The following is a 9,218-nucleotide window of genomic DNA, read 5'->3' as shown; positions in this document are numbered from 1 at the left end:
GAGAAAAAAATAGTACTAAGGAAGAGATTTCTTGGGGGCTGGAGAGATGGCTCGACAGGTAAGAGCATGTGCCGTACTTGCACAGGACCCAGGTTCAGTTCCCAGCACCCACATGGAGGCTCACAGCCATCCACAGGGAACTGGATGCCCTCTTCTGACCTCCATAGGCACCAGGTGCACAGACACACATGCAGCAAAACACCCACACACAAAATAGACACAAATATCTCTAAAGAAGATTATTTTGGGTTGTAATATCTGCCGGTCATATTATAGTCCAGGGTTAATTACGTATTTTTGTTTTCTATCTTTGAAATAACACGGATGTAACAGGAATATTATGGCTAATATTTAAATAATTAAAAAAAAAAAAAAAACAGCTCTGGAAGGAGAGAAAATAGCAGGTGAGGGCGGCAGGCTCTTTGACCTGGAGGTGATTTGAATCTTCAGGTTCCCCTGGTGTGGAGGGAGTGGAATTGCCCTAAGAAAGGAGTAGCCATCTAATCCGTTGGACTCCGTCAACATACAGCAAGAGGAAAGGTTTGCTTGTCATCTAATGGGTCGGCTTTAAGATTTAGTGAATGAAGTAATTCTTGTACAAAGTGAAGCATTTGACTTTGAGACAAGGAATGTATTTTAATTAATTCATTTATTTGTTTATTACTGCATGTGTACGAATATTTTCTCTCTATGTATATAATATATACCATGTATATTCTTCCTGCTCGTGAATGGTCAGAACAGGACGTCAGCCCTGGATCTGGAGTTACAAACAGTTGTGAGCCACAATGTGAGCACTGGGAATTGAACCCAGGTCCTCTGGAAGAGCAGCCATCTTTCTAGCCCCAAGCATTTGAACCCTAGTCCAGTGAAAGCATTTGAGAACTCGGTTTAGAGAGTTATAGTGTTTGAGAAATGATTACATCAAAAGATGTGGTTAGAGGCTGGGGAGATGGCTCAGCTGTTGTTTATCAGGATTAGGAGTTCTCTGGTAGAATTTTTAGGGTCACTTAAGTATACTATCATATCATCTGCAAATAGTGATATTTTGACTTCTTCCTTTCCAATTTGTAGCCTTTTGACCTCCTTTCAGAGTCTGATTGCTCTGGCTAGGTCTTTGAGTACTATAATGAGAAGGAAGGGAGAGAGTGGGCAGCCTTGTCTAGTCCCTGACTTTAGTGGGATTGCTTCAAGTTTCTCTCCATTTAAATTGATGTTGGCTACTTGTTTGCTGTATATTGCTTTTACTATGTTTAAGTTATGAGCTTTGAATTCCAGATCTTCCCAAGAATTTTTTAATGAAGGGGTGTTGAATTTTGTCAAATGCTTTCTCAGCATCTATTGAAATGATCATGTGGTTTTTTCTGTGAGTTTGTTTATATAGTGGACTACAGTGATGGATTTCCATAGAGTGAACCATCCCTGCATCCCTGGGATGAAGCCTACTTGATCATGATGGATGATTGTTTCTAGGTGTTCTTGGATTTGGTTTGCAAGAATTTTATTGAGTATTTTTTGCGTTAATATTCGTAAGGGAAATTGGTCTGAAGTTCTCTTTATTTGTAGGATCTTTGTGTGATTTAGGTAGAAGCACAATTGTGGCTTCATAGAAGGAATTGGGTAGTGTTCCTTCTGTTTCTATTTTGTGGAATAGTTTTTTTTTTTTTTTTTTTTTTTTTTTTTTTTTTTTTTCGAGCTGGGGACGAACTCAGGGCCTTGCGCTTCCTAGGCAAGCGCTCTACCACTGAGCTAAATCCCCAACCCCTTGTGGAATAGTTTGAAGAGTGTTTGTATTAGGTCCTCTTTGAAGGTCTGACAGAATTTTGCACTAAACCCTGGAACTAGAGATGGCCCTGGCTGCTCTTCCAGAGGACCTGAGTTCAGTTCCCAGCAACCACATCAGGGGGTTCACAACCATCCGTAACTCCAACTCTGAAGGTTCCACTGCCTCTGGTATCTGCAGGCCCTTGTGCTCGCTTGCAGTACCCACACACTGACACACGCCTACACACAAGTAATTAAAAAAAAAAAAAAGATGGTTAAAGGACACGATATCACCTTTATTTGTAGTCGTGCCAAGCTAAGATTAGCATTACTGCTACAAGCCTAACTTTCAGCATCTTTTATTCATTTGAATGCATGTAAGTAGAAAATAGAGACAAGAAGCAGATAAATAGCAATCCACCATCAAATGCACATCCAGAACATTTAGAGACATCAACTAAAAAGACCTTGTTAAGACTCCGTCCGATGCTGGAGTTAGTGACCGAGTATCTTTAGGCAGGCAGGCCTCCCTGTGGGGAAGCTTCCTGCTGGCCATCCCCAGAGAGGCATTTATGTCATGGGGTAACAGTAATCACATACTGGGAGCAATTTACCTCTTCGTTGATCTTCAAGGCCAGTGCTTTTATTTCCTCTGCTCTTTCCTCTTCCCTTTCCCTCTCTCCCTCTTCTCTCTCTCTCTCTCTCTCTCTCTCTCTCTCTCTCTCTCTCTCTCTCTCTCTCTTCATCCTCCTCTCTCTACACCTCACTTACCTCTCCCTGTCTCTCTCCATCTCCCTCTTAGTCTCCCTCCCCTTCTTTCCCTCCCCCTCCTCCCCTTCTTCTCCTCCCCCTCCTCTCCTCTCTCCCTCTCTCCTTCCTGTTATGGAATCAGGGGCCAACCTGTTTCAGGGCAGGTGAGTTTGGAGGACATGTTGAGATATCTGGTCTGAAGTGAACAGGTTCACTTAGCCAGCTTCCAAGTGAGCTTAAAAACACATGACAATTGCTTTTTTTCTCTTCCGTAACTGAGGAAGCAGGCAGATGTCCTCGTGAGCCTCAGTTTCCCTTTTGGAGATGGGCGAGCTTCGAGACTAGCACAGTGAGCCACGCACAGGACTCAGAAGGGCGAGGGGGAGCAAGAACAGAAGTTCTGGTGAGAGCAGAGGCCCAGAAATGAGAGGTCAGCACCTGGGCGTGGTCAGGAGCCCAGGAAGGAGGAAGTACAGAAGCCAGACAGCATGTAAGGTCAGTGAGAAATGTAAACGTGGGGTGGGGGAGGCAGACACAGCTGTGGACGGCCATGACCTCATCTGCACGGAGGGTATCCTCTTTGAGTTAATGAGATCGTCTGGTTAGGTTTACTTTTATGGGTTTTACTGTGGAGAACTCAAAATTAGCGGCCGTATTTAATTATCAATCCACAGGACAAAAGGACACAATGGGATTTTATATAGCCAGATTGAAATAGACACAAGGGAACTTGTATATTAGGTCTGATTTATATAGTTTTAAGTAATCACCTAGCAAAATAAGTCTGATGTTGACTATAATTTAGTATGAATGTCTAATATGAAAAACTCTATGTAGTAGAATTTTTCCTACCTTAGGAAGGTATTTATTTAGTAAAGTAAGGCTTCATTCAACATGAGAATACATTCAGTTTTCAGAAGAGATGGCTCAGCAGTTTAAGAACACCTTTTGCTCTTGTAGTGGGCCAGGATTCTGTTCCCAGACCTACCGGGAGGCTCATAACCATCTGTAACTCCAGTTCTAGGAGATCTGAAATCCTCTTCTGACCAGTTCAGTCACCAGGCAACACACGGTGAAGATAAACAGGCAGGCAAACACTCACACACATCAAATAAAAGAAGTAAATCTTGACTTAAAAACCCTTATTGTTGCAATAGGAAAGTTAACATCAATTTTGTAAGAGTGTAGCAGAATTTTAACCTTGGGAATTACAATTACAATTAAGCGATGACAATACTAATCATCCCTTATAAATTTCCCACATAAATCTTTTTTTTTTTTTTTTCCCGGAGCTGAGGACCGAACCCAGGGCCTTGAGCTTGCTAGGCAAGCGCTCTACCACTGAGCTAAATCCTCAACCCCCTCCCCCATAAATCTTTTAATCTAAAGGCATTCATTAAATAAAAACCTCCTTTTTCAAATCAACACTTTATACCTGTAACTCCTAAGTCTGTTAATAAACAAGAAATCAGGAACCCATCTTGTACTATAGAAATTAGTTATTATCAAAAACACATCGTAAAAGCAAAAAGCTACAGCTAGGAATGGAGCGGGCGGCTCTCTCTGTGTCTGAGCCCACCCTGCTCTTCATAGCGAGAGCTTTCCTCAGAGACGAGGAAAGGAGACGAAGTTACATTTAAACCTTATTAACAGAAGATGTCTTCGAGCAAAACCCCTCTCTACCTTAAACTATTATACGCAGAAACATTCACACTTATACTCATAATCATGTATACTACGTCACACCAAACGTTTTATAACATAAAGAGATTAGGTCTTATTCTTAATACTTAGAAAATTTAATATTGTTTGTGCACTGCAGTATAACTCAGATAAAACCCCTTATAGTTTAAATCTTAGTTCATCAGTAAGTAATTATCTTATTATCTTCCACAAAACTATTTAGGTCAGCTTTTGTTTTTGCTGGGTCTCTGAAGCCATAGGCAATAAATATCATTCCTTGAGTATTATGATGATGACGACAATGACGACGACGACGATGATGACGTTATTTAATACCAGAGAGATGTGGCAGGTCTGAAGAAGAGGGGGAAAGTACAGGACTGGTTTGGAAGGCTAAGGGAGGCTGCTTTAAGGCAATTGCGTGTGGGAGGGGCATTGTCTTGCACTGTGGGGAAGTTTTGAACCTAGATGTGGGGAGGGGGTGAAGGGAAAGGCAGGTTCCTTCATTGGATGGGTGGCACGTGCACTTTAACCAAAGCTCCTGACTCTCTAGAGGCCCGTGATTCTCCCGGGATGCTTGGAGAGGCTATTTACCTCTTTATACAGCATCTGTAAGCACAGGAACTATTATGAGAAGCGTCTGCAGAAGACAGGGATAGCAAGCCGCAGTGCCTGCGGGGCTTAGCACTTCCTGAAGTCCGGAGGCCCCCGGGAGACTGTGACAGACATACTCTCTGTAGGAGTGTGCCAGCCCTCTGTAAGATGGTGGCAGGAAATGAGGTCTCACTATTCCTATGTTCCAACCTAACAGTCGCATGAGAAAATGACTAACTCACTGAGCTGTTGAACACAGGCTACTATTATTACTTTTACCTTTCTCTTATGTGTATGAGTGTTGTGTCTGCATACACATGCCTGGTGCACCCAATGCTCGGAAGAAGGCATTGGATCCCACTGAACTGGAGTTGCAGATGCTTATGAGCTGTGATGTGTGTATTGGGAATCGAACCGGGGTCCTTTGCAAGAGCAACAAGCGCTCTTAGCCATGGAGCCCCTCTCTAGCACATGTTATTCTTTAGTTTCATCCTTTCTGTGTCCTGCCACTTCCTGGGAGCTTCAGAGCTTGCCGAGATTCCAAGCTCTGCTTTTGTCACTTTAGCTTGAGACGGTGACATACAACAGAGTCCTCAGACACTCCCTAGTTCCTAGACCGCATTAGTATTTTATCACATGTAATTTTAGTAAATTCCAAATTATATCCAAAGCAAGAGCTGTAAATTACCTTGTTACTAAGAAAGGCCGAACAGCAAACAAACAAACCCTTTGTGTGCTAACCTTGTAATTTTGGTTATTGTTAGAATTTTTGAAGACAATTTTTTAATTAAAAATGAAAACTTATTGGCTTTGAAATATATCAAATGTATATAGTTTAAATCAGGCAAATGAAAAACTTAAGAAGTCAAACTAAAGCTTAGGAAATTAATTTTGAAACAAAAAAAGCATATATATTTTTTAAAATTTTCAATTTTATTTTTTGTGTATTGTGTTTTGTGGGCGTGTATGTCTGTGCACCACTTGCATGTCTGGTGTTTTCTGAGGCCAGTAGGGGGTGATGGATCCCCCGGGAGTGGAGTTATAGACAGCTATGAGTCACCATGTGGGTGGTGGGAGTTGAACCTCAGTTCTCTAGAACAGCGGCCAGAGCTCCTGAGGAGCTGTCTCTCCAACCTCCAAATACCTTTGTCTTGACTTTAGGCAAGTCTCATGAGCTTAGAAGTGACAGGTCTTATTATCTAAATTAATTTTAAAAATAAAATTAACACGCACTGTAAAAAGTCCAGACAGACATGACAACTGCAGGCCAATAGGAGACAATCAACACATTTAAGTTACTTACATAGTGACAGCATGTAAGGGTTCTTTCTGTCTTAGGACTTTACTTCTGTGAGCAGACACCGTGACCGTGTCTTAAAGGACAATATTTAATTGGGGCTGGCTTACAGATTCAGAGGTTCAGTTCATTATCATCAAGGCGGAAACATGCCAGCATCCAGGCAGGATTGGTGCAGGAGGAGCTGAGAGTTCTACATCTTCATCTGAAGGCTGTTAGGAGAAAACTGGCTTCCAGGGAGCTAGGATGAGGGTCTCAAAGCCCACACCCACAGTGACACACCCACTCTAACAAGGCCACACCTCCAAATAGTGCCACTCCCTGGACCAAACACAATCAAACCACCACAGGTTTTAAATCCTTAGCATGATTTTTGCAAGACCCCATTGAAAACTGTGAATAATGAGACAGAACTTTAGCCAAAGTGTGTGTGTGTGTGTGTGTGTGTGTGTGTGTGTGTGTGTGTGTGTGTGTGAGCGTGTGCGCCAGGCAGATGTAGCAGTGGCTCGCTGGAGGTGGCAGCAAAGAGAGAGTGTGAGCGTGGTGGGATTTCCACCCCCCCCAAAAGACAGTGTGAATGGACCAGGTTATAGAGCAGTGTTCTCAACCTTCCTAATGCTGAGACCCTTTAATACAGGTCCTCATGCTGTGGTGACCCCCCAACCACAAAATTATTTCATTGCTACTTTACAACTGTAATTTTGGTACTTATAAATTATAATGTAAATATCTGATATGCAGGATATCTTACATGCGACCCCAAAGGGGTGGTGATGCACGGCTCTTTTGTAGAGAGATGTGGCTACTTTAAACCCCATTTATTTATTTATTTATTTATTTATTTATGAAAGATGATTTAGGTACTGAGCTGTGACTGGAAGAGCAGGATGTAAATGCTGCAGGAATTGGGAGTGGTGGGCAGGAAGAGGAGAGAGCTTTGTGACTGAAAGCTGAGAGGGAGGGGAGGAAGAAGTGGGTAAACAAGGTCTAGCCTGGCACTCCTGTGGAGAAGGGAGTTGTTAAGCACAGACTGGTGTAGGGGAGGGAGTGGGGTGCTTACAACTCCAGGCTGCCCCTTGGAACCTGGAGCCTCTGCAGATGGCCTGGCAGAGAGGTAGAGGGAACATTTCCAGAGAAGTGTTTAGTAAAGAAGGTACCACGCACAGCACAGGGGAGAGTGAGCGAGCATGCGAGCTGGGCAGAGACCAAAGAAATGGGAACGTCTTTAAGGTGGGGCCACAGCAACATCAGGCTAGACACGATAGAAAAAGGCCATTTGCTGCCATGATGATCTAGTTCTCCAAGTCTATAAAAACTTGCATGTGAAAGAGACCACTTTTAGTCCACTGAGAGCCACTGTATTTATATAGAGGCCGGATGCTGTTACAGAAATGATCAGGTTTCGGTCTGATATCTCCCTGAGGATAAAGCCTTCTGAGATTATGTGAAAGACATCTGGAAGAGAGTTGAGTTGCTACCCATGAGGCCTGGTAAATTAAGGACATGGGAGAGAGCAAGAGGGACAAGCTTCCTCCTGCCTCTTAATGTCTTCTTGGAGCTGTGATGAGATATCACAGATAATGGATCAAACACAACACAGGGAGCATCCTCTGATACTGTCTGAGCTGGGCTGGTCCTGGGCCAAGCTTGCGGAATGTACACCTGACTTAGCAGGGAGAGTTTACCAGATCTGGAGGTGGGCAGGTGTGACATTCACTGGAGGAGAATGGAGGTCAATACTGGATACAGAAAGAGCAGAGAGGAGGGACATCCCCAGAGTGTCATCCATTTACGTGCTGCTCCATCTGAGTTGCAGCATCATTGTTGGCCCCACCACATGGGAGAGCCCGGACAGGGTTGAGTAGCGTGGAAGCCACCAGCCTACTAGTGACTGTTAAAAGAACAAGGAGCTGAGGTGAGGTCTGGCTTGTCACTTCCTGAGTGGTCAGGTGCAACACTTGTCTAGTGACCGTGATGTTGGTCAGCAGAGAAGGACATTCTGACACCGAGGCTTGTCCTACTGGGTGCTGTGCCAGATGGAGGCTGTTTTCTCTGTGTGGTACCTGACTTGCACTAGACCTAGGTTTGCTAGGACGGAGATGTAGCGGAGATCTGGGTCCACACTGCACTCCTGGGCACTCTGAGTGTCTCTAGGCCTTGTACTCTTCATCCCCACACCCTGCCCCGTTGGTTTGGGAGGATGCATGGGCTGCCTTGGTAGCTGGTCTAAGAAAGCTGCTCAAGTCGGCCAGACACAGGTCATCCCCTCACTGATAACTACTGTTGTTTTGTTTTGTGTGTATGTGTGTGTGTGTGTGTGTGTGTGTGTGTGTGTGTGTGTGTGTGTATGTGTGTGATATGAACAGCACCCGGTGTGAATTGTGGCTGCTTAGGCCTGTGGAAGCCAGAACCACTATGAGGTTCTTTATCCCAAAGCCTGAGGCAGCTGCTCTTCCCTTGTTCCCTTGTCTTCCTTACGTAGAAACAATAGACATTCACACGGCTGTTGACGGCATGTTCATCCTGTGAGCGTGGATGGTGTCTCCTGCTGCTAACTGTTTGTCTTCCTGACTTGGTTGGTGCTTGGCTGTAGGTGCTGACCCATGGCATGCTTTCTCGTGCCTGGGTCTGAATGTGAGGTGGATTGTGGACGCTCTCAGATCTTAGCCATCTAAGCTCTGTGGCACTTGCCTGGTTGGTTGCCTGGTTGGTTTATGGTTTATAACGTGCGCTTACTTCTGACGCCTGACTAGCCTTGCCTTGGCCCTTCCTCTGTCCCCCTGCAATAGCAGGGCTTGGCCTCTGTGCCTCTGAACTGTGACCTGACATCCTGCTCTGATCACACCCATCTCCTGAAACTCCCAAATCTCTGTTCTGACATCCACACGCTTGAAGTTCTCACTGGTGTGCTGGGCGACACCACTGAACGTAGGCTCACTGTGCTCCTGCCCAGGGCCTGGCTTTGTGTTTCACCAACAGTGAAGTCCCAGCATGCCTGGCACTAAGGTTGCTAGTGGTGGGCATGGCTACAAAGGGCCTGTGGGTTTGTCCGCCTTGGGGAGGAAGGTTAACACGCAGCTGTAGTTTTGGGTTTAAGGGCACTGACGAGGTTAGATGCTGATCTGGACTC

This window comes from Rattus rattus, chromosome 1 (genome assembly GCF_011064425.1).
Source record: "Rattus rattus isolate New Zealand chromosome 1, Rrattus_CSIRO_v1, whole genome shotgun sequence".
Classification (NCBI taxonomy): Eukaryota; Metazoa; Chordata; class Mammalia; order Rodentia; family Muridae; genus Rattus; species Rattus rattus.
Note: the sequence above shows the minus strand (reverse complement) of the source record.